This window comes from Eupeodes corollae, chromosome 3 (assembly GCF_945859685.1).
Source record: "Eupeodes corollae chromosome 3, idEupCoro1.1, whole genome shotgun sequence".
Lineage (NCBI taxonomy): Eukaryota > Metazoa > Arthropoda > Insecta > Diptera > Syrphidae > Eupeodes > Eupeodes corollae.
In genome coordinates, this window is record NC_079149.1 from 132,187,238 (window position 1) to 132,214,418 (window position 27,181).

The 27,181-nt window shown below is 34.0% G+C and overlaps 1 protein-coding gene across 4 annotated transcripts in view; it reads left to right on the plus strand.

Annotated features, from left to right (window-relative positions):
- The window catches only part of LOC129949753 (mucin-2), a 354,544-nt gene that overhangs the window by 138,755 nt on the left and 188,608 nt on the right, over positions 1-27,181 (plus strand). The window lies entirely within an intron of this gene.

The following is a 27,181-nucleotide window of genomic DNA, read 5'->3' on the forward strand; positions in this document are numbered from 1 at the left end:
GTGTTTTGATCTACTTATTCAAAAACGTTGCACTTATGGTTATGGATTTAAATTTTGAGTTTGGAAGCAATATACAATCTTCTCGTCTCGTTGCGTTGCGTTGTGCTCCATGAAATAGAACCTTGACAGTGAATAATTAGAGAAGACCTAAAATAGACATCATGATGGAATCTTGTTTAATTGGGTTGGTATTATGGAAGGTATATTAATAACAGGGGGTCTGGATATAGATATCTATAAATTGTTAGTTGGTCATGTTAAAGTGAGGTAGGTTAGGTAAGAAAAGATTAATGCATTTTAAAGTGCATCACTATAAATAATAATATTACCTTATGAAGAAGAATAATGCATTAGAATACGTGTTAGTTATCATTAAAATAAAATATCGGTCGTTATATTTTGAAGCTTTCTTTAATAAACACGAAAGGAACTTTAAAAGATCATAGCTTCTGATCTTATTTTGATTCTGCAAAAAAACATTAAAAAGTAAAAAGAGGCGATATTCTAAATGCTTTCGTTTTTTATTACATGGAAAAGATGAATCTTAAAACTTCAATTCTGTGCCAAAGAGTATGTTAAAAGTCTTTACTTCCTGTTTAAGTGTTGAGCGATGTCTTTCATTAATTTAGTAGATACATATTTGAAAAACCATAAATAAATAATAAAACCAAACATATTAATGTTTCTTTTTTATGCTGACAAAATACATATACAAAGTAGTTTTTAATGCCATTTTTAAGTAGGTGTTTTTTTTTAAAGGTATACAGTGTTTTAAGGAACAATTTTATAAGAAATCATTTTGTATAGTTTTATTACTTACACTTAAAGTCATAAAACTTTTATGTTAACGAACATACATGTTTGCTTTTATCGTAAATAAATATGTCTTGAAGATGTCAATTCCATCATAAACATAAATTTACTTTAACATAAGAAGTCTTGCTATGGTAAGTTTTAAGAACTGCAGAGTTGGAATTCTTGCAAACTTGTTTACAAAATTAAAAACCTCATAGATCTCACAACTTTGCTTAACAATTTAAAGCATATAAAATGTTTTAATTCAGAGTTCCCCAAAATTTGTGTTTTTTCAGTCTCAAAAACTAAAGAATACTTTTTTAAAAGGTGGAGTTGTCCTGAATTCGAATTTCGTCTTATAATTTTTCCATCACTTCATTTCCGTAAAAAATTGTAGTACTAGAGAAATTGCAAAATACTTAGAATTTCAAACTGCTGACCTTTTTTTAATTTAAACAATTATTTTTAGATTTTTGAATACAATGTTATTTGAAATACAAGTAATTGATACTTAGAAATATTAAACAATTGATTGATTAAAAAAAAATGTCAGAAATTGTTTTCATCCAATAATTTTTTTTTTTAAATATGACTCCGGTTTTAATGTAAAAAGTCAAAAAATATCGGTTTAAAACTTACTTACTTACTTAAGGTGGCACTACAGTCCGGGGTGGACCTGGGCCTCAACCAACAAGCGTCTCCAGCCAGCTCGGTCCCTAGCTAGCTGTCTCCAGTTTTGCACGCCAAGTTGGTTGAGGTCTCCCACCTGGGTGAGGCACTTGAGTCGCGGTCTTCCTCTAAATCTTTCTTTGACAGGGTCCACGCCTCAGCGCCATAGATGAGAACCGGGAAGATGAGTGTCTTATAGATGGTGATTTTAGATGCTCCTGAGAGGACTTTACTTCTCAATTGCCTTCTAAGTCCAAAGAAGCAGCGATTTGCAAGAGTTATTCTTCGTTTGATTTCAGCGCTGGTGTCGTTGTCTGCATTAATAGCATATTCTTCGAGCTCTTGGATAAGACGTATGAGCAGTGCCCTGGCTATGACATAAAAATTGTCTTAGGAGATTTAAATGCCAAGCTAGGAAGAGAAGACATCTTTGGTGGGATAATCGGGAGATACAGCCTGCACGACACCACCTCCGACAACGGATTCAGGCTGGTCGATTTCGCTGCGGGGCGAGACGTTCTGGTAGCTAGTATGCAGTTCACGCATCTTAATATCCACAAGGGGACATGGAAATCTCCTGATCAATCAACCGTCAACCAGATTGACCACATTGCGATCGACGCACGACACTTCTCCAGTATCAAGGATATCGGACCACTACCTCAATGAAGCCAAGGTACGGCTACGGATATCCCGATCCAAGACAAAACAAGAAAGTACTGTGAGAAGATTCGACGTTAGACGGCTACAATCGCAAGAGACTGCCATGTCCTTTTCCGATCGAGTCTCTAATAACCTCTTAAGGAGTCCTATGCTTCCTGCATTAAGCATTGAAAACCAGTGGCAACATTGCCTTGCAGCCATCAGAGATGCCGCCTCTGAGGTGCTAGGTTTCACACGGCCACCACAACGAAACCCCTGGTTTGACGACGAATGCCAGCAAGCGCACGCAGCGAAACAAGAGGCATACAAAACGGCGCTGCACAAAAGGACTAGAGCTGCTCGCGAGCTCTACGAGCAGAAGAGGGGAGAGGAACTCCGGCCTCTTAGATGGAAAAAAAGAAAGCATGAGAAGCGCGTGATCGAGGAGATAGAGGGATGTCACAACAGGAATGAGGTTCGTAAATTTTACCAAAAGGTAAAAAAAACCTCCCAAGGGTACCAGCCACGAACCGAAGCCTGTAAAGACGATCAAGGGAACATCGTAGTAGAACCACAGTCGATGCTGAGAATATTTAAAGATCACTTCTCCAAATTATATAACGGCGATGACGAACCGTATTCCGCTGTTAGGGAGATAGAACCACTCAACCTCGGCGACGCAGATCAACAATTCCGCCTACCCGACCTTGACGAAGTGAAGATAGCTTTATCTAAACTTAAGTCAAACAAAGCTGCTGGAGCTGACGACATCGCTGCCGAACTATTCAAAGCAGCAGGCGATGACTTGGTAGGGAGCATGCACCAACTCATCTGCAAAATATGGTCTGAAGAAAGCATGCCCGATGAGTGAAATCTCAGCAAAGTTTGCCCGATACATAAAAAAGGAGACCCTCTAAATTGCGCCAACTACAGAGGCATCGGAATCCTTAACATTGTATAGAAGATCCTCTCTGCCATATTATGTGAACGTCTGAAGCCCTTTGTCAAAAATTTGATAGGAAAATCCACTTGATCTTGGAAAAAACCCAGAAGCTTCAAATCGATACCCACCATCTCTTTATCGATTTTAAAGCCGCGTATGACAGCATCTATAGGGAAGAGCTCTACCGAACAATGCCTAGTTTTGGCATCCCTGTCAAACTTATCCGTTTGTGCGGAATGACGATGGAGAATGCACGCTGCTCTATCAAGGTCGGAAAAGATCTTACCGATTCATTTGATGACAAGGCGATGCACTGTCATGCGACTTCTTCAACATCGTTCTGGAAAGAATTGTGCAAAACTCAACCGTCAACACTAGAGGCACAATCTTCCAAAAGTCCATCCAATTACTCGGATACGCAGATGATATTGCGTAATTGGAAGAACAAAGCGTGATGTCAGTGGAGCGTTTTTGAGCATTGCGACGGAAGCGAAGAAGACGGGTTTAGTGGTCAATGAGGGCAAGACCAAGTATATGCTGTCATCAAAAAAGGGCACTGAACGACGACGTCTTGGACAAAACGTCACTATGGACAGCTATAACTTTGAGGTAGTTAAGGACTTTGTCTACGTAGGCACCGCTATCGGTTTAAAAAGGTAACGAAATTAATTTATAAGGTTGAAAACCCGCATCGCTTAGTTTTAAATTTGACGTAGTTCAATATTTTTTTAATCTTAGGAGCCAAAGCTTAAACACAGCATTTTTCAGTAAAAAATGGGAAAGAAATCCACTTAAGACTTCCACAGAAAACTAAAATTGTCGTTATTATTTGTATACCTTTTACAAAAATTATTTTTATTTTGTCAATAAATAAAATATTAAAGGGCAATCAATGATATCATTTGATAAAACCTCTTCCAAGGACTTAGTGTAGAAAAATAAAAACATACAGACAAATGACCTATTTTCAAAACGTCTCTGTCATGGTTATAAGGTTCTTTGCTAATACAAAATTATCTATCTAATCTCCCTCTCCGGAATTTGTATTTCATTCTTTCTTTCGATTTTGAGTGCCTAGGTATAATTTAGATAATAAAAATGCAGATATAAAATGACTGATTAATTTTATCAATATCAATTCTCATTATAAAAGTATTTCCTTTCATTTATGAAAAATCATTTCAATAAATATTGATTAAAAAATGACATTGACCGTTAAATTGAACATCACAAAAATATAAATAAATTGAAAAAAGTAAAAAAACAATATTTCTTTTTCTCCACCAAACAAAACTCCAACAACCATTAAGTCATAACTCAGTCTATAAATTTTTTTAATAAATTGAAAATGCTTTATCAAAAGCTTAGATAACAAGTTTCTTAGTGAAAATAGAACAAAAAAAAACAGAAAATCAATAAGCATCCGTTTGATGATGGTGGGACAGGACATGTCCTTTAGAACCATTGAAACATGAATAAGCAATAACGACGACCAGCACTAGACACAGTCGAAGGCACAGGCACAGGATACTCTCTGACAGGAAGAAATGGAACAACAACAATGGAAGGAAAACTTTGTTGTTTTCTATTTGAATAGAGGCAAATAATTTATTCTGAAGAATAAATTAGTGCCAGTAAGGATTTGAAAAGTTGAATACAAAACAACAAAAAATAGCTATGTATAATGTAGCAAGTGATTCAGAACGATTTTCGACAATTTTGTCGCCCACTTAAGACATGCGAATCCGTTTCCGTTCATACATTTTGTATTGTTTTGTTTTTATTATTTGTATCTTTTTTTCACTTGCGACAGAAAGGAACTATATAATTATATGGCAAGTATTGCTTTCGTAAAAATTTTGAATTTGTCAAAAACAGTGGAGTTGGTGATTCCTTCCGTCCAACTCACTGACAGTCCTTGACCCCACTGCTTAAACCATTGGGTCAATTGAGTTCGAACTTGGAGGTTTTAAAAAGATTCACAGTAGAGTTGTTTTCATTTTTCTTCAGACCAAAAATTACAGCAGTCCGTATACAATTTTTTTTTGGTCAAAACCCAACAATTCAAATTTTCTCAAAAACTGCCCGACAAATTTTTAAGAAAATTTCTCAAAAATGTGTTTTCTTAACTTGATTTCTTTTAATATAAAATATATATATTCGTATTGCTTCACAAGGATACTCCTCAGATTACCGTTATTTTGTTTTTAAACTTTCTCAGGTACTAATGAATAAATAATTCTTTATGAAAGAGTTCTTATATTGTTTTTTTTTAAAAAGATGTTTAGTATTTTTTTTCTTCAAAATTCGTAATTTTTTAAACGAAATTCAAGTTTAAAACGTATATTTTCAAGCACGTAATATCTAAATTAACTCGAAACAATTTCTCAAAAGCATTCTTGACTCAAAAATTTGAAAATTTCATACAAAGAATGTTTGCCCAGAGGTAAAGACCTTTTAAAAGGAATAAGACAATTTTGTTTTTTTCCAAGTGGTCAATCTTTTCAGCCTTATCGACGTAGACTAGCGACTTCACACGATAGTCAAGCTGTGCCTTGGAGGTCTATTCACGAGTCCGTAACCTCAAATTTTGTGGTTAAGCGTTTCCTTTCAATAAATCAATTGTGTCTTGAACTGCGTAACTTTGTTGCACCCGCCGTGCGCAGCCTTATTGTTGAAACCGCAGGTCCTGAACATTAATTGATCAACAAAAAAGTAGGTGATCATTGGAATTTAGCTGTAACTATTGACTGTAACGTTTTACATAGAAACGTTTTTAAAAGAAGTAAGAACTAATTACTGCACCAACTCATGAAGCTCACCAAACACTCAGTTTTTAATGATGTAACGGTGTCTTACATTCACTTGAGTGTTAAAATAATAAATAACATAAAATGAACTTGGTATGCGATACGAATTTCGAACACGAACATTCTTTCAAAATAAATTTGCACAATTTAAAAGTGTTGTTCAGGCATATTCATGCTGAAATGTCAAACCAAATCAAAAATCGTTTGACAGCTGACAAAATACCTGTGTTTTTTTGGCACGCTATAAATAGTATAGTAGAAAATTCTTAAGAAAACCCATCGGCAGTAGCCAGATTTTTGCATTTAAAAATTGGTACAACTAAAATAAGATCTGTCAGAGTAATAGTAAAAAAAAACACAAATAGAAGAAAGTTTTGTGAAAATCAAGAGCTATGAGTAAATTCAGCAAAAAAAAACTAACTAATACCAATAAAATGTACAATTTTGAAGAAGAAGTGGTAAGCAAACATTTAGAAATTGAGATTCTATAAAAAAAAAGTTCATTTAACAATTGCAGCTTTGACATAAAATAAAAAATTCCAAAAAGGGGGTTTGTTCGTAGGCTACTCCATTAACATGAGGTGTCGAAGCGAGCTTGAAGCTCATCTTAATTGTTTATATACCTGAATCGAGTTGAAATGAGCTTGATTCGATTCGATTCGATTCGGTTCCGGTCGGGGATCGAAATAGGTAGCATGTTCTTATATGGTGCTGAACTATTCAGTTCTTCATTGATTAACACGTATCAAACTATCTAACTTGCACTTCATTAGAAACATCAAAACAAAATTTGCATTTTAGAAAGTGTAGTCAAACTTAATCATTTTTAAATCTTCTTATTCGGTGGAAACACCATTAAGATTTATTTAACTCAAACCGAGATAAGCCTTCGGTGGAAACATAGCAAAACTTAATTATCTTTTCTATTCCTGCAAAATAAGCTCAGTTATTCCATTTTTATTAACAAAATTAAATAATATCAACAGTAACAGATTGATTTTTTCCCCAATGGAAAACACATGATCCCAAATGCAAAACTACTCAACGAACACAGCCATCGAGATACAAATGCAATATAAATCGTACCAACATTTGAGAAGGAAATCACATAAGATACTATTGATAGATTTTCTAACTAAACATGGGTAATGGTCGCCAGTTAGAAAACGGTTTCCAACTTAAAATTTTATATCTCCAAAAAACCCTTGTCAAACAACTTTAATTTAAAAATTAACGGATTTTATAATTTTCAATACAAACATTTGTTGAACATAAACTTGCGACCGAGTTGTGTATTTTATTATGTTTGTGTACCTTTTTGAAGATTCTAACAATGCAGATGACGTAATCATCAAGTACGTTAAATAATTCAAATGTATTTCAATCTTACTCTTTTTCCTGTTATTTTGTATTCTTCAATTTCAACTTCAATCCTTGGAAAGGAAAATGATACTGCATTATTTTTATGTGACGTATTTTATCAACATTTATTGCACAAAGAAAAAGTTTCATTCAAATAAAAATTAAGTCTAAGAAGTTCGTTGATTTTCATTATACGAGTATACCTCTTAACATAGATATGTTTGTAGATACTTTTTGGAACGAGCAACAAAGTCGAAGCATCCCAAACCAACTCCCAGTAGCAAAATCACAATCAAATTAAATGGAATCCGATTTAACGATATCGCTTTCGCCTAGCATCACAAAACTCTAGCTTCTGGAAGGAAAGACACAAAACATGATCATGATGTTGTTGCTCAAATCTACTCTCGACTTGAGTTTTGCTTGTTGTATACTTCAACCGCCCGCCCGCCTAGCACTCCATTGGCCCTTGAGCAATAAAAAACCATAAAAACCCATGAAATATTATCATTTCCTCATTTATTAAGAACTGGCTACGACTTCTCTCTCCTGGTTCTTGTTTCTGGTTTCTGGAATGGATAGGATAGGAATGTTGCATACTACTCTGTGCTGTGCTGAGCTGTGCTCCCTTGATGACGATATGGTGGGTTGCAAAATGCGATTATATCTTTTATGTTCTGGCTCTGCTCTGATGGTCTGGTCTGGTCTGGAGTGGCGTAGGAAGGTAGGTGGGAGTTATGTAGAGTCTTGGCAAATATAAATAAAATCCTCTTGAAACTGCTCCAAGGGATGATGACGATGATGGCAGGGAAACCTCCACTTTTGTTTGTTGTTTTTATTTTATTATAACTCTTGTAAATGGTCATAGCGACATTCATCCGCAGGGAATTGGAATTACGTCAGTTTTTGTGCTGCCAAATGTAAGATAGGCCAGAAAACATTCTATCCATCATACTATCGTTTATTTTATATTAAACTAGAATTTATTGGAAGATATAAAAAAGGCTTTTAATAAAAACAGGTAAATGCTTTTGGGTTTTTATGTAGATAAGATGAAATCGAATGTGTTTATCGTTATGTTTTCATTACATTTCGAAAGAGAGATATGCAAGATTAACAATAGTCAGTATTGAGTTAAGCAAAGTATAAGGTAAACATTCTACTAAATATTTAATTTATGTATTTGCAATTAAATCAGCTAACTAGTTTAGAAGCTTTAAAGAATTACTAAATAAATTATGTAACGTTGACAACAGCTATTTTGACCAAAAAATATAAAAAACAAATTGAAATACGTAGGAAGAGTTGGCCACGTGTATCTACTTCGTCTCTTCTCGTAAATCAAACACAAAATAGAGACTAAACAGTACTGAGCACACTGAACATTGAAAATTGTGCTATTATTTTTCAAGTTACTTATTTAATTTTTATTATTTCGAAAAGAACTTGGTGATACAAAAATCTTCGGAAAATTTAGAAACTATTGGTTTTGAAAAATAAGAAGTTAGAAATTCACGTTTTTAGTGCGAAAAAAGACCATTATAATGATACCTTTTTGACGTCTGAAGAAAATATGTCAAATCATAAATTGACAAATAACTGACAGCTCTTAGGTGGCTGTGTCAGAAAAATATTTCAAAATGGATGCGTTCAGTGATTGCACATCAAGGTAGTAGTTAGAAATGGCGATCTCAAGGCAACCTAGCCTGAGATCCTATTAGCGCCGTTTTGAAACCAAAAACTCGTTTGAAATTTGATTGAAAGGGATAGATTGATAGAGAAGCTTCATAGCGATTATGTTAGATCCATTTTGTCGCATTGAGAAAAAAGATTAGGTCTCTAATCTTTGTTTCAGATAGTTTAACAAGTTCTTAAAAGAATGCTTTTCCAAAGCATTTCATTCTGGTGTTTGCCAAAGCAGGACATTTGTGAGGAAATGGATTATGGTTTGACTTTCTCTTTGGTCACTACAGCTACGGCAAAGGGTTGTAAGAGATACCCAACCTCTCTGCATGAACTCCTATAGGCCAATGTCCGGTACAAACCGCAACAATCCTGGCTATGTCTTGCCTTGGCCTGCATAGAAGATCGTTTGTACGGGTTTTATTATAGGTGGGCCATATCTTCCTAGATATAATGTAGTTAGGTAAATTGCTCCACCTTCGGTATCATTCAGTTTGCTAGATAGAAAAGATTTTACCCTTCATAGCACCAAGAGGAATGTTAACCATTTCCGCAAGTGAGCTATGAAGGGCCGATACTTGCCTCGTCAGTCCGTTCATTTCCCACGATACCACTATGACCCGGAACACAGATCAGGGTGACACCGAGGATGATATTCAGGCTCGAAAGCTCATCGCGACATTGCTGGACCAATTTAGATGAGGATATGGCCGAGTTAATGGCTTTGACAGCTGCCTGACTGTCTGCAAAGATAGCCGTATTTCGGTTTTGGTTTTGGTTTTGTTTAAGTATCTTACATGCCTCCCTTATTTCCAGCAGTTCAACCTGAAAAACGATAGCAAAGTCAGGAAGCGTAAAGGATTTGGCTACATTTAGGGACTTAGAAAAGATCCCAGAATCAACTCCGCAGTCCATCTTTGAGCCGTCAGTAAAGATGGTTGTGTCGAAACCTATCGACACGATGTCATCCTCCCAATCTTCTCTGGATGGGAAAGTAACCTTAAAATCCTTACTAAGGCTCAAAGTAGGAGTGCAGTAGTTAGTGTCTACCGAGATAATATCTGAGGGAATCAATATCGTAGTGTTGCGTGACCATAAGGTTTTGACAACCAGCTGTTTGATTCCTTTAGCCTAATAGCGCTGCAGGAAACTATGTATTTGATAAAAATGTCGATTGGTAGAAAATCCAAAATAACGTTTAAGGCGTCCGTTGGGTAAGTACGCATGGCCTCTGTGGTGCACACGCAAGATGTTCTCTGAACTCACTTTAGCTTATCAATATTATAGGTTTTGCTAAGAGCAGGACACCACACAATCGAACCATATGTTAAGATTGGGCGTACTACGGCTGTGTACGTCCTTAAAATCATCTTCGACTGAAGTCCCCACTTTTTGCCGAAAGTTTTGCTGCAAGGGGTGGAAGGCAACACAGGCCTTCAATATTTAGTTTCCAGTTAAGTTAAGGGTCGAGTATAACTCCCAAATATTTTGCACGGGAAGACAATGATAGGATTTGACCGTTGAGTCGAGGTAGCGTGAAGGGCGGTACTTTAGTTTTGGTGGTAAAGAGCAACAGTTCAGTTTTACTTTGGTTAACTCCTAGTCCACAACTCGTGGCCCAGTTGCTAACTTTTTTCAAAGCTGACTCCATGATTTCACTAATCACAGAGGTGTACTTTCCTGACACCAATAGCATCAAATCATCCGCGTAGGCTACCGCGTTCACTCCACATCTCTCTAATTTAACGAGAATTGCATCCATGACTAGAAGCCATAGAAGAGGCGAAAGGACACCACCCTGGGTGTTCCCCTACTCACGTGTTTTGTTGCGATTGTATTGCCTAGAGTGGCTCGAATCTTCCTTCCACTGAGCATGGAAATAATCCATTCTCGAATGAAGTCTTCTACACCGAACTTAACGAGCGATTCTTCTATGGATTCTGTAAAGACGCTGTTAAAAGCACCTTCTATGTCTAGGAAGGTGGCAAGAGTAAATTCTTTATAATGGATTGTTTGTTCTACAGTACGCACTACCTCATGGAGGGCAGTCTCCGTAGATTTGCCCTTAAGATAAGCCAGCTGGAATCTTTCGAGAGGTCGTCCAACTAGGATTTTTCTAATATGGTAATCAAGAATGCGCTCCAAGGTTTTAAGCACAAAAGATATTAAGCTTATTGGTCTGAAATCCTTCGTGGATTCGTTACCTCGCCTACCCACTTTCGGGATAAAAACTACTTTGACCTGTCTCCAAAACATGGACACATGTTTGAGAAGGAGACATCCTTTGAAAATTTGTTCCAGCCATGGAGCTGCCACATCATGCAACTTTTGAAGCAGTATGCCATCCATGCCTGGGGATTTATATGGAGAAAAAGTATTGATGGCCCACAAAATATTTTCTCTGGTTATAACGGAATTGACTTGCTCCACATGAGCTACGTTTAGCTCTGTGGTTTCAAGCGATTCTGGGTTATCACTCTCGCAACCCGTCTTCATCAGTAGCTCAAGAGATTCGGCTGGAGAGGCTGTCCAGGTTCCATCAGGCTTTTTTAGAAATGAAGGATTACAATGTTCCTTCGATAAAACTTTGCTGAGCCTTGCGGAGTCCTTTATGTCTTCTATTGATTGACAGTATTCTCTCCAGCCTTGTCTTTTGGCTGATGACAGGGCTTGCTTGTAAATTTTAAGAGAGTCTTTATACGGTTGGTAAAACTTATGTTTGTGGCAGATATTGAAAATTGTCCTCGTCATTTTCCTAAGACTGGACAGTTTTCATTCCACCAAGAAAGAAGGGTTTTACGGCTATATTTAACTGGGCAAGAGACTCTAAACTTCAAATTGAATTGTTAAATGTTGTCAATTGTTTTTCTTTAGTTCATTTGAATTTCATTTCGATGTAACGTCAATACTCTAATAAAATGTCAACGAAAACGTTTTGAATTGGTAACACCACTTAACAGTCATTTCAAAAAGTATTATTGTTAAACTCAACAATTATTCTCAGGATTTGGCCTGTGAATTTAAGCTGCAAATTCAAAAAGTACCTTCTTATTTACTTTACCTATAAAACAATATCAATATTGCTGAATACATATAAATAGATGATTTCGACAAATTTGTTGGAAATAATTTTGGAAGTTTCAAGGTGTGTCAATACGTAATTTAACCTTTTGGGCTTTTATTAATTCGTTTATATAAAAAAAGTTACATTTTTTAAAGATGTTTTTAGAAAAGGTGTGCTCAATGTAAAACAAAAATTTCTCAAAAAATTTGCCATTTTACTTATGTTTTATTCAAGAAATGTCTCTTAGTAACTTTATAAATCCAAATAACTTCTGAGTTTCTGTCACTTTGAATTAAAAGGTTTGTTTGCTTTGTCTTTCTTTTTTCACGAACTGTCACTGTTAAGACTTGTTCAGATTAACGTTTAGGAGTTTGACACCCAGTAACGTACCCTCAAAAATAGGTTTGACTTTAAATTGTGATTCGAAGACTACAATTTAAATCCATATGAATGATATAAATAGAATAAACAAGATCAAAAAGCCTTACAAATTAAATTTTAAATACCAAACTCTGGATGTCTTTGACATTTATTTCTTCACTACGCTACTCCAGAATTGCTCTTATGATTTATCTAAAGCAGACAGTGTGTACTTATAAATTAATATATGAATCATTAAAACCAACAAAAACTGCTCAAGCTAAAATATATATAGACACAAGTGTCTGAGTACTGAAATAATAATAAATAAATAAATTTAAAAGCCAATTTAAGCCCATAATTTTCATTTGAAATGTGTTTTTTCCATTATTCCTTTTTTTTCTTGACGCTGAGTTTAAACTGAAAAACAAAATCAATTGAATTCCCATAACAACTGACATACCATTAAAATTTATGGTTACTAAAATCGTTTTTAATTTTTTTTATTTTCTGTCACTTACCACTTTTCTGTATTTGTGTATCTGCATCTCGCTTCATTAAGTCTGTCAACAAAATCATTATTCAAATCAAACAGAACTAAATGAATATATTAAATGAGCACTAAAACAAATGTCAAATAATATCCCGCCGCCATTAAGCACTTGTCATTATGCAGTGCATTCATATGCATTCAATTTTATTTTATTTTTACAACATGGAACATTACATTTTTATTATACGAGCATTCCAAATGAGGACATCAAAAAAATATAGTTCAAATTCTGTACGTCGTCATTGCCATATCGCCGCCGGCGGCGGCGTCATCGTCGGTATCGGTATAGTGCCGATGACAAACAAACAATATTTACCCAACATGACCCAAAATCAAATTCCAAATCAAACAGTTTTATCTCCCACACACATGAACAGAACATCAGACATCACCATCATTGTCGTCTAATGGCAATCTAATGTCAATAAAATTTCTGTGTTCAGTCAAAGTGACAGTCGCAGCAGATAGGAGCACAATTTTTTTGACAAAAGAACAAAGTTCCCACTCGCCTTCTTTTTTGGGTGTGTTTGGGAATTGACGACTTAGCTGCAAATCTCGTTAAATATTCTTTGACATGTATATAAAGAACTTTTCGCCATCTTTCTTTGGTAATCTTCTCAAAAGAATGGAATTCCATGTTAACGACTGACATCATCAGGGAACTGAAATTCCTCCGAAACTCTCCCAAATCAAAAAGACAAAGCATTCCTGCTGATTTCAGCTTTTAGCTTTTAGCTTCTTTCAGTTTTTTTTTCGTTTTGTTTGATTTCGTATTTTTTTTCAGCTTACATTTATATGAAGCAAGTTCAAGGTCAGATTGACCGGCTTAAGTTTCGTTCGATTTCCAATAAGACGCAATCTGTAGACGCCATTAAATAAATGCGATGTGATTTATAGGCATTGAAGCGTTGTAAAGCTTGATTCTTTCATCGTAATTTGATCTTTTTTTCTTTTTGGAGTTTTATTTGAAAGAAACTTTTTTGTTTTTGGTATTTTCGAGTGATTTCCGAGGTCAACGTGTCTCGAAGGCGCACTTAAGTTCGAAATTGATATTGCAAAAGGTTAGGTTTTTTGTTGTTTGTTTTTTTAAATTGTTGCATTTGAAAAATTATAAACTATCGTCAAACAATAAAAACCTCACTAAAAGAGAACCAGAAGTTGTTAATAGGGTGCGACTTGTGAGTGATAAGAAGCTTTGAAAAAAATAACGATTTTTACCAGGTAATGGAACGAATTAGACACACAATAACCATGCCATTTTTGAAAATCTAAACTGAGGAACTAGGGCGCAAGTACTTGCTTTCAAAATTCGTTTGAATATTTTTCAACAATTTGATTAAAATATGAAACTAAATTTGCAAGATAAAATATTTGAGAAAATTAAGTCTGATGTCATTTTTTGACATCTATAACCATAATTTTTGACATTTGTTGTTAATTTTTAATATTTTAAACCATAATTTCAATTTTGGCATTTGTAACTATAATTTTGTTTATTTGAATTTATATTGGGATCCATAAGTTGACTTTAGGAATTTTTGTATAATTGTGATTATTAAAAATGTAGAATGACGGTTTAAAGGTTGGGTTTTGTAAGAAATCATAAGTGTTGTTTATTTTTGTTGTGTCTGTTTACACGTTAAATGTTTATAATTTCTCAAGGTCGACATTTAGATAAATTGTTGAAAGAATTATGTGTGGTTATGTTAATGTTCCTATGTCGTAGTTGAATAAATGTTATTTAATGTTGAATTACGAAATACTCATCTTTTTTTTGGAAGATTATGGAAAACTATTTATTGGTTATCAAATTTCGAATAAATTTATAAATCGTGTTTGAGTAGAGAATTTGTTGGTTCTTATGAATTTGTCTCTAAAAAGAGATTCATTGTTCGATGGAAACATATTCAGATGTTAATTTTGTTATAATTTATCATAATAAATAAAGATTTTGAAAGAAATAATAAAACAATTAAGTTTTTAGATCGAACTGGTATTTTTCTATATTTTTAATATTTATAGAGGAAACACGTTAATCAACTAATTGATGTCTTTTTGTATTTATTTATTTGCTAATCAAACTCTTCAGAATAGAATTGATTAAGGTTAAATTAACTTAAATTTGTATAGATTTGCTATATAAGGAGTGAATAATATAATTTTTGTATGTTTATTTCGGCTCCATGTCAAATCACATGAAAGTCAAAAGAATTATGAGTTTGTTAATTATTAAAGACATTAAAAATATATAATTCTTTTTTTTTTAAATTTTGTATGCGACCTTATCTACAAATATGTTAATTTTTGAATACTAAAATAAGTTGTATTTATATTGTTTGTCTATTTGTTTTTTTTTTTTTTTTTATTTTGACTTGTAAATCAAAATTTTTCAATACTTAAATCAATAATAGTACACAAAAAAATAGTTACAATACGAGAATATGTATCGAATTAAAAAGATGTCTTTTATTATACTTTGTCGATTAAAAACTCTTAAAGAAGTTAAAAATTCGAGATTGAATATTAAAATTCTACTTAAAAAAATACAAGTTTAAGATATTAGAATTGATCTTAAAACATATACAGAAATAATAAAAGCTTAACACACTTTTTTCCGAAAAGAACATAAAAACCCTGTTTTAACGACCTGACTTTTTTCAAAAAGTAGAGTAATTTATACTTAACTGTGGCCCTAAAGTAAAGCATAAAGTTAATTAGATTTCTTGTTGAAAGTTTTCTTAAAATGAAGTCACTCAATAATTTCAAAAAAAATAAATTTTAATTTCATTTTAAAAAATCATAAATATATAAATCCTTTTAACGCCATTTTAGAAGGTGCGTGAAGCTCGCCTAGAATTTCTATCATTTACTACTTTCACAAATACTGCGACGTGCGTAAGTGGTTTGCACTTATTTTCTTTATTTCTCTTATCTGCAAAAATTTCATCTCTAAAATGTGAATTCCAATAATCTGGACGCATTATTTTCCAAACTCGCTCTCAATCATAAAAAAGTGTTTGAATCTCACTATTTTTACACGTTTCCAAATCCGTCAAAGCCGCCATTCGATAAGCATTTGGAAAAACTTACACCTGATGCCACACCATCAGTATCAAACCATATATGCGATGGAATTCAGTCATTGTGCGCAAAAACAAAAAGAAAGCAAAAGAAATATGCCATTTGAAGCACAGGTGTTGATAAAATGAAACTATTAGCCTTAGCAATTACGTTGTCGATTAACAACAGTCCAGCTACCGCTTGCGCTTGCCGCCATCAATGCCGCATAACAAGCCTCAAAAGTACAACTTACAACAGTAAATACACACCTCCAAACATATCAGCCAGCACATCAGAGCCATTATATCCTATGTGTACATATTCCACAGTTATCGACGCGCAATATCGTTACACATATTCACTAGGATTGCCAGATTGGGCTATTTATTGGAAATTGAGCTATTTTTCTTCCAAAATTGCTCAATCATGCTTGGAGTTCAAAAAGCCCAAAATGATGACTATTTTAACATCTCATATATTTTTGTGAGAAACCAATTTTTATATCATTTTCCAAATTTTTGTTTAACTACAAATAAGTTCTAACTTAAGCAACAATACATTTAATTGAAATTGGGCTATTATTTGGGCTACTTTTTCAACACTGAATTTGTACTACAAATATTATGAAATTGGGCTTTCGCAACTGTTCAGGAAATGAGAACCCTGATATTTACTCGTTTTAGCTCCTTTTTTGCCTATGATTTTGGGCTACAAATATTTTTAAATTGGGCTATTCAGATAGTTCAGAAAATTGGGCTATTATTTAGGCTACTTTTTCAACAATGAGTTTAGGCTATAAGTATTATAAAACTGGGCTTTCGTAGCAGTTCAGCAAATGAGAACCCTGATATTTACTCGTTTTAGCTCCTTTTTTGCCTATGTTTTTGAGCTACAAATATTTTCAAATAAGGCTATTCAGATAATTCAGAGAATTGGGCTACTTCTTCTACATTGAATTTTTGCAACAATTATTATAAAATTGGGCTTTCACAACAGTTCAGGAAATGAGAAACCTGATATTTACTCGTTTTAGTTTCTTTTTTGGGCTACAAATACTTTCAAATTGAGCTATTCAGATAGTTAAGGACATGATTATTGAACAAAGCTAACTAACTGAGCTAATTTTTCCATTTTAAGGCTATAAATATATTTAAATTGGGTTAAGAAGCTAGTAGCTAGACATACCAAACCTGATATTAGCTTTTTTCCGGTAAAAAAGATAACATATCTATTGGGCTATTATTTGGGCTACTTTTCCAGGCCTTATTTCGGTCTAGAAATATTTTAGATTGAAACTATATCACTAGTTCAGGACATGGAACCGTGATATTTTCTTGTTGTCAGTCCAAAGCAACATGAATATTGGGCTACTTTTCTGGCTCTGAATTTGAGCTACACATAGTTTGAAATTGAGCTAACACGCTAATTCATGATATGGCAACCCTGCATTTCACTTGTTTGCGGTACAAAGCTAACATGGCTACCAACTTCATATAGTATACGTATATACCACACAGGAAATGGAGAATGTTCACCTAATTTATATCAAGCCCTGATGTTATACTCAGTTGCCCTGAAAACTGATTCAGACTTCTGATACTGATAACATACCTATGTACAAGCCAGCAGACGCAGAGTGCACTTTGAACACATCACTCGCAATGGAAACAATGTTGTGTGTTGATATTATCGATTGTTGGCGATGCGGGTGTTGCAAAGATCCACGTTATGGGTGGAGGTCGTTTTGCAACACCACCTTTGGGATCTGGCTTTGCAGCTGGTGCTGATGGGAAACAAATTTAAACCCACTAACTGTGCTTATCTAATCCACACAGGACGAGAATAAGTTAAAGCAGCCTTAGCCGTACTTCACATGCGGATAATAGTGTACGTGGTACGAGATATGTGCATAGAAGCATGCCATAAACCAACAAGTTGCACAAAAGAGCTCCAGATATAGATACGGCGAGTATCTATGTGAAGATACGAAGAACTACACCAGATTGACGGTTCAACGGTTCAGAAGAATTGATCCGGAGATAAAAAATAGTTTTCCGGGAAGAACATGGAATTAAATTGCATATAAAATACTCGACTTGTCCGTTCGTATCGTGTATAAGGCCACACTCGAATGGACTTGGACAACTGAGGTGTAAACAAAAGAAGACAGACTGAGTGCAAAGTGAGTGGTGTATTTATTTTTATTATGGACTTGGACATTGATGTTGTGATAATACAAAATAGAGTCTTTGGAAATGTCGGGACTTGGCAAGTCTAAAGCTGGAGCTTGAGCTGGACGTGGGACAAAGACATGGTCATTGGAGAAGACAAGAAGCGTGTGATAATGGTAGAGAAACTATTGTGCTTTTGTTATGCCAAATTGCTGATATAAGTGCACTTTTCAAAAGATGGGGTTTTTTTCTTTAAAATAATAAAACCAAGAGGTCAACTTTCAGGAATTATTATTTGTGTGCATATCGCAGACATCAGACATGAGGCAAGATCAAGAAAGTTGTTTTGATGCATCAATTAGAGTACAAGAGCACAATGAATAGACTAATTCGGACAAAAGTTTCCGATTATGGAATCAAAACGTGGGTTTTTATTATTTAAAGCTTTTGTAGAAAATGAAATAAAAGAGAGGATTAGAATTACAATGGATGTTGATTTCTTGACTTGGCTCGCAGTCAATCATACTTAGAGTTAAGGTAAATATGGAAAACTATTTTTGCTAACTAAAAGTAACAATAAGATTCAAAGTACAGTGTTTGAGTATTTTTTAAATTCCTATTAGAAAACGGTCTGATTTATTAAATTGTTTTTTTTTTTGGATTTCAGGGTTGCAAAATTTTAATTCATATCTTTGTGTTTGTGTTCAAAACATAATTTTACCGTCCTCCATGTCTCAAAAATTCGAGATGTCGACTTTTGTATTATAGATGTCAGCACCGAAATATGCAGAAAGGACTTGAATATATTAAATATTTACTTTTGAATACCATCAAAAGGGGTTTAAGCCACCTTAAGCCGAAAAATCTAGACTTCTTGGGGATCTTTCAGGAATACTACACAATAAATCCAGATTTATGAAATGGAAATTTATCAAATTAACAGCGTACAGTATATTTAAGTGATTAATAACGAAACTGCAAATGTTCAGCGTTTTTTGCGATAACGTCTTCTTTATGAACTATTTAGTTCACGGCCCGACTGACAATTTTACTATTTTACTGCTATAGTAAGATGGAATGTGAAAAACTGCGTTTTATGAAAATTAATTTTCGAAAATATATTTAAAATATCAAGTCGGTTCAAAATTGTCAGAGTTATAAATCCGGGAAACTGTGAAAATGCAGTATTGAGATAAACGCATGTTAAGTTTGGAGAAGCAGATAAACATGAGTACTTTTGGCATACATTTTATATTAGAATTTGAAAACCGGCTTCTTTTCCGACATCATTTTTGAGGTTTAACATTTTTTTTAAATATTGAAATAAAAAAATAGATTTCTTCTTAAAAATCCAACAAACAGATCTATTGTCATTGAGCTAGAGCTGACGATACTTACTATTTAAAGCATCATACACAAAACTCTTAGATTGCCCCATAAAAGTCAGTGATTTCTATTTAATATGTCCAAGTCCGGACGACCGAACCCGTGATTGTGGTCACCTAATATTGTGCCACGTAAAATGGCAGCTGAGTTTGACAGGAGCCAAATGCCACAAAAAATGCCAAGGTAAAACATATTTCTAGTTTATACCTTCATATGTTTGAAACGTTTTAACAGGTTTGTAAAAGAATGCAATCTTTTGAGAACGCAATCTTTCAGGAATGCAATAATTTTATGACTTCAGAATAAAGATTGTATTCATTAAATTTTCCTAAAGATTGGGACTTATTATTAAGCAATCTCCAATCATTGATCTTTAAAAGACTTTAATTATTTTTTCTGCAATCATTTGAATGAAATCAATTGATTGGAATAATTTTTTGACTGTGAATTTTTCCCATGCAATTTGTCATTGCATTTTATAATTGACATTTTGAATTTAATCTTTTGGTGCCTGACATCGAAAATTGGTGTCTGGAACCGAAAATGTATTGTGTAGTGAAATTTTACTTAAGAACACAAAGTCTTCTTAAATGATCGTCAGGAAATACCAAAGTTTTAAATTTTAAAAATCCAACGATTAAAATAACTTCTAAAAAGTAAAAAATGAATGCTAATAATTGGAAAAAATATTAATCTTCAACTTAAATGTCTTCGAATAAATAAATATACGGACATTATATATATTCCATTTTTTTTTGAAACATTGTTGTAAATTTTGTTTTACAAAAAATTAAAAATTACAGAAATACCATTTCGCTTATCGAATATTCCAACTGAAAACTTCTAAATCTTCAATTTATTAATGGCATAGTTTGTTAAATTTGTAATGTTTCTAAGTTTTTTCGATAACTTCAAAGCAAATACCGCTTTAAAATTTTGAAAGGTTTTTAAAGAGAACTCAGTGCGAGTCGTATCCTAGCGTCTTTTTTATATAATAAAGTGATCTACAGAACACCCTGTGAAAATAATTCCAATCCAAATTTACATAATCCAAGCTTTTGAACTCCTAAGTTGAAGTTGACAGATATAACATTTTATAAACAACACGTATAAATTCTTACAGAATGTAACTGACACTCATTCAAAGATAATTCGAATTTATTCTGATGATGAATATCCAAACAAAAATGTATTTTTTCACATCAACTTGTCAGTTAAGTCAATTAATGGTGATGTGTTACAACTCGTGCATATTTAAGCTTTTTCTATCTAAAAAGGTCAAGTTAAATAGCTCCAGCCTTTAAAAGACTCAGAACACATCTGATAAAAGTGGAATTTCTTACAGTTTTCCATGCATGTAAAATATATGAACATTTGCTATTAATTCCACCCTCCTCCCCTACCCCCGCAATGTAATAATTTTTAATTAAAAACTTCATTAAAAATCACTCGCTGATGTAATCTTTTTATAGAGCAATGCTACTCTCATCTCATAAACGCATATCGTCATTCTTTTGATTTTCATGCAGATTTCTATCTAAGGTCATGCAAAATTCTCACCAAGCTCAAAGGTCACGTACAAGCAATTCATATCGTCTTTCATTTTAGATTTTCTAGGACTTGAACAAAATTATTTTATATTTGACCCATAAATGTATAGAAATAAAACATGGAAATTTAACTAGGACATTTTTGTAGACGACGACGCTTTCGCCAAACCACACCACTTCTTCATGTCACCAACGACGACAACGAACGGTGTTGTTTTGTGAACAAGAAAAACACAAATAAGTTGAACACAAAACTTTCTGAAACTTAAAAAATTGGAACTGTGCCATTCGGTGCTAATGCCCAATGTCATCAGGACGAGCGACGACGACGTAGAAAGGATATTGTTTCAATTTCAACCTGCATTGACATTGACATCATAATCATCATCATCATCACATCGTTCCTTAATCGAAATTCGCATTCTATAAAAATGAACATTTTCACGTACGTATCTACGTAGTTTTTTAAGGATTTTTGAATATAAAATGCAATTTTTATATGAGATTAGCTTGAAGGGTTTTCTCGAGTTGTTATCGTGACCCAATTTTCAAAAAGAAAGAGAATATAATTTTATGTCGTATCGTTCAAAAATGCACAACATCCTTAGTGTGTTCTTGACAAAATGTTCATGTATTTAGGTGCGTTTGTCATGTGAATAGGTAATCGTATATTTATGTTCTCTTAACCCACTTAACGGTTTTATACCAACCTACCTATAAGTATCATCCTTTATACTCGTGTGGATACGAAGAAAGTTACACATGTATCCTTTTCACAATGCAATGGTTAAAATGGGGGATGCATTCATCCATCCATCCTGTCCTGTAACCGCTGGCTCTGGCGCTGGCGCTGGCACTGATGGTTGGTTGTATTCTTTATGCATCTTGAACAAGCACAATGAGTAGAGAAATGAAGAAATCCATTTGAATCCCCTCCCTATTTGAGCTTGGAAAGGACGAACATTCATATCAACTTTCCTGATGGCGGCATCGTATAAGATTATATATTTGTAGAACGGTAGAACGTTCTCAGTCTATAAAGGATAATAATTTGCAAGGAAAAATAAGTCTAGAAGAAGAATAAAAACCGAGAGACACACAGTGACGTTGATGGTGATGGTGATTGTGATGTTGATGCTTATGGCTGGGGACTAATTCAAGGAGGATCCTTGTGGAATTCTTAAACACACTGCTAATATGTGTACACCATCTTGTGGAATGGCTGAATAGATGCGACTTAATTGAATGATTCTATATCCATTTATATATATACAAAGGACATATAAATGGGGATTGAGAAGGATATTATACGACCTAACCTATCTAATATTTGCTTGAGGGTGTTAATTAAAAATGAATGAAAAGATGTAATGAATTGTTGGTACATGTGATGGTGATATGAGGTTTTGTTTTTATTATGCACACAATGTACATATAATTTTAGAAAGCTGCTCTGGATAATATTAAATACAAATATAAAGGAACATAACTAATCCCTTTTATGAAAAGGAAAGGATTGCTGTTTGAATTTCTATGTTTAAGCCGTCGCCGCCTTAAGCATGATTGATTCCTTTCAAATTCAATTTTGAATTGAATTTTGAAATTTTAGGTTTTCTATAAAAATACCTCGAAGAATCCTTTTGAAATAAATTATTAAGTAGAAATGTGTTTATTTATTTATAATACAGTAAAGAATAATTCATGGGATTAAGAGACCTTTTCTAAAAAAAAACGTAAACATTTTAGAACTCTTATTATAGTTGTTCCTTGTAAAAGGAATAGCATTACACAGTAAGATACAATATCTTTTTTATAGCGCAAGCTTTTTATACAAATTCAAATTCGCGTGCTACTTTAGGAGTGATTTAACAAAGCAAAATTGAAGAAATGTTAATTAATTAATGATATACATATGCAATTCAAAACTATACTCAAAAATTAACTAAAATGTTATAAAAAAACAATTATTTAAAATTAATAGTATTTGGAAAATTAACAAAAGATTATTTAATTTAATTTAATAGGTACTAATTAAAATATATAATATCCATCTTAATTAAGTGTCCCTAGGTATTCTTTAAGCCTTAGGTATTCTTTAAGCCATGGCTGAGCAGCTTATTAATCTAACAAAACGGGATAAGGAATTTCATTGACGGATGGCATTTATGAAAAATGACGCTCCGATATTAAGAAAGTATATCGTTTGGGTATGAGAAAACGAATTCTATTGTAAAGGTAGGACGGTTGATGTGTTTGCATGATATTATGAAGCAAAATTAAAGTCTTAAACTTAGAAAGATTTTCTAAATTGAGGCCAAATATTAATTTAGCGAAAGATGAAACATGTTCTCTTCTTTTCAGTCCGTAGATCTATCGAGCAATACAGTTATAGGTGATATTGAGTTTTCGTTTTTGCTCGTAACTAAAGGGTGATTTTTTTGAGGTTAGGATTTTCATGCATTAGTATTTGACAGATCACGCGGGATTTCAGACATGGTGTCAAAGAGAAAGATGCTCAGTATGCTTTAACATTTCATCATGAATAGACTTACTAACGAGCAACGTTTGCAAATCATTGAATTTTATTACCAAAATCAGTGTTCGGTTCGAAATGTGTTTCGCGCTTTACGTCCGATTTATGGTCTACATAATCGACCAAGTGAGCAAACAATTAATGTGATTGTGACCAAGTTTCGCACTCAGTTTACTTTATTGGACATTAAACCAACCACACGAATGCGTACAGTGCGTACAGTGCGTACAGAAGAGAATATTGCGTCTGTTTCTGAGAGTGTTGCTGAAGACCGTGAAATGTCGATTCGTCGCCGTTCGCAGCAATTGGGTTTGTGTTATTCGACCACATGGAAGATTTTACGCAAAGATCTTGGTGTAAAACCGTATAAAATACAGCTAGTGCAAGAAATGAAGCCGAAAGATCTGCCACAACGTCGAATTTTCAGTGAATGAGCCCTAGAAAAGTTGGCAGAAAATCCGCTTTTTTATCGACAAATTTTGTTCAGCGATGAGGCTCATTTCTGGTTGAATGGCTACGTAAATAAGCAAAATTGCCGCATTTGGAGTGAAGAGCAACCAGAAGCCGTTCAAGAACTGCCCATGCATCCCGAAAAATGCACTGTTTGGTGTGGTTTGTACGCTGGTGGAATCATTGGACCGTATTTTTTCAAAGATGCTGTTGGACGCAACGTTACGGTGAATGGCGATCGCTATCGTTCAATGCTAACAAACTTTTTGTTGCCAAAAATGGAAGAACTGAACTTGGTTGACATGTGGTTTCAACAAGATGGCGCTACATGCCACACAGCTCGCGATTCTATGGCCATTTTGAGGGAAAACTTCGGAGAACAATTCATCTCAAGGAATGGACCGGTAAGTTGGCCACCAAGATCATGCAATTTGACGCCTTTAGACTATTTTTTGTGGGGCTATGTCAAGTCTAAAGTCTACACAAATAAGCCAGCAACTATTCCAGCTTTGGAAGACAACATTTCCGAAGAAATTCGGGCTATTCCGGCCGAAATGCTCGAAAAAGTTACCCAAAATTGGACTTTCCGAATGGAAAACCTAAGACGCAGCCACGGTCAACATTTAAATGAAATTATCTTCAAAAAGTAAATGTCATGGACCAATCTAACGTTTCAAATAAAGAATCGATGAGATTTTGCAAACTTTATGCGTTTTTTTTTTTTAAAAGTTCTCAAGCTCTTAAAAAATCACCGTTTACAATTCGAAAATAGTTCACAGGCAAACAGCAATATCCGAATTAGTAATTTTTTTGCGAGAATCATCCTAGTTCTAACTGGTGTTATCTTCTGTGTGACGTAAAGCATTCGGAGACCCCCATATGTTTTACCCAGATTTGATTTTATGCGATTGTCCCAATTAAGCTGCTTTTAAATATAATTCCAAGATTTGTTGCCGTGTCGACTATTTCATTAGGATTTTCATTGAGAGCAATTTAAAAGAAACCTGATATATCAATAGGCCTACGGGATATTATTAAATATTTTGATTTTTTTGGGTTTAAGCAGAGTCCATTTATTTCTGACCAGTGTAAAATTCGATTGAGATTATCATTAAGTTCGCTGATTCCTTTCTCTACAAGAACTAAAGGACAACTAATTGGACATCATCAGCATACATATCAATGGAGCAGTTAACAAGACATGAGGGAAGCTCATTAATGTACATAGCAAAGAGTAGTGGTCCCATAATTGATCCCTGTGGGACACCCCTGCTTAGAGACAATCAGTCAAAAAAACAATCACCAACTGCAACTGCTTGACATCTACCTTGAAGGTATGAGTTAATCCGCATTTCTGACATTGATGAGAACTTGAACTGCTCTTGAAGTTTTTTGCATAATATACTTTGGTTCACAGTATCAAATGCTTTAGAAAAATCTAATAATGTGAGAAAATCAATGTTGTCACTATTAACCGATTGTCGAATATCTTCTACTTCATTGATTAGGGCTGTTGTACACCTATGCCTTGGACGATAGCCAGACTGGTTTAGGCAAAGTAACCGATTTTTATGAAGAAATTTTCGTATCAGCCCATTCTTAATTTTTTCAAATACTTTTGATAAGAAGGGTAAAAAAGCAATAGGCCTGAATTCATCTTTGTTCTTGGGAACAGGAACAATTTTTGCATATTTCCAAGCAGTAGGAAAAACACCACTCATATAAGAATGGTATTAAACAAGTGCGTTATATACCTAAGAGCATAAGGAAGAATAGCCTTTACAAAAACCGAATGTATATTATCGAATCCAATAGAATTTGATTTAATTGAAAAAAAAAAACTTTCTAATACATTAGACTCTTCTACTCTTTCAAAGTTGAAATCTCTTATTGCTTGTGAACAAGGAATACTAGTATTTCTTAGTTCATTATGAGCATTGTCAGGGTTTGAATGAATATCAGGTGTTGATATGAAGTTCTTCTTCAGTTCATGGCAGTCAATGTTTGTAGTTATGCAGTTTGTTTGCCTTCCAACTCCAATTTCTTTTAGGTTTTTCCAAAGTTTGTGTCAGGCAAAAGATGGATCAAACTGTTAGATTCCCTTATTTCATAAATAACCTTATTCCTCAAAGCATTGCAAACATTTTATTTCGCATTTGATCGAAAACGTTTCCAACTTTTATATGCCTTATTTCTCTGTAGTTCGTAAACCAAGGTTTGATTATCTATTGAGGTCATTCCATACACTCTGAACCATTGAACTACTCTCAAATCGCCTTCAAGCTGAGTTTAATTTATGTTCTTGAAATCACGATAGCTATAGTTCAAACTTTTTACTATTGGCTCACAATGGAAAGTAATGTGGATAAGGTCATGACCAGAAAAGCATGTATCAAGCAGGGTACAACTATCTTTCGTTAAGTGAGTAGTTATCGATGTATTAACTGGGTAAAGATTAAGCATTTGCATACTGTCAACAAGGTTCGAATCTACGAGGAGGTAACTGTTGAAGTCTCTGGCGACTATTACTAGTGGCGAAACGTATGAGAGTTCCTCTAACACCGCTTTATGTGGGCCTGTGTCAATGTTCCGATTCAGTCTATATACTGTTCCTAAGAGAATATTGTTTTCCTTACAAGTTATATTTACAAACAAGTAATCAATATCACTATCGGAGCGTGACTCAACAATTACTCTACAATCCAAAATTCTTCGAACATATATGGCAACGCTAGCCCCAACACGACCAACCCTGTCAGATCAAAAAAGCTTGTAGGAGTTAGCACTCTTTGAAAATTGGATAAGTCTTTAGCAACACAAACATCTATTAGACCCAAAACAGGAAAATTGTATAACAAAACTTCATCTGCAAACATAAAAATAATGCAATTATTAACAACAGATGAAAGATCATAAAGAGGGAAAAAGAAGTGATCCTACTAACGACCCTTGCGGCACACCGCAGTTAACAATGTATGAGCCTGAATTACCATTTTTCATTTTAATCGTGTGAGTTATAGTGAACAAATAATTTCTCAAAATTAAATTATTATAAACCCTTAAAATTAACATTTGATTGTTGACAAAAGCTTTTGAGAAATCTAAGAGTACTATAGAAACAAGCTCTTTTAAAACTTTGAAATATAAAAT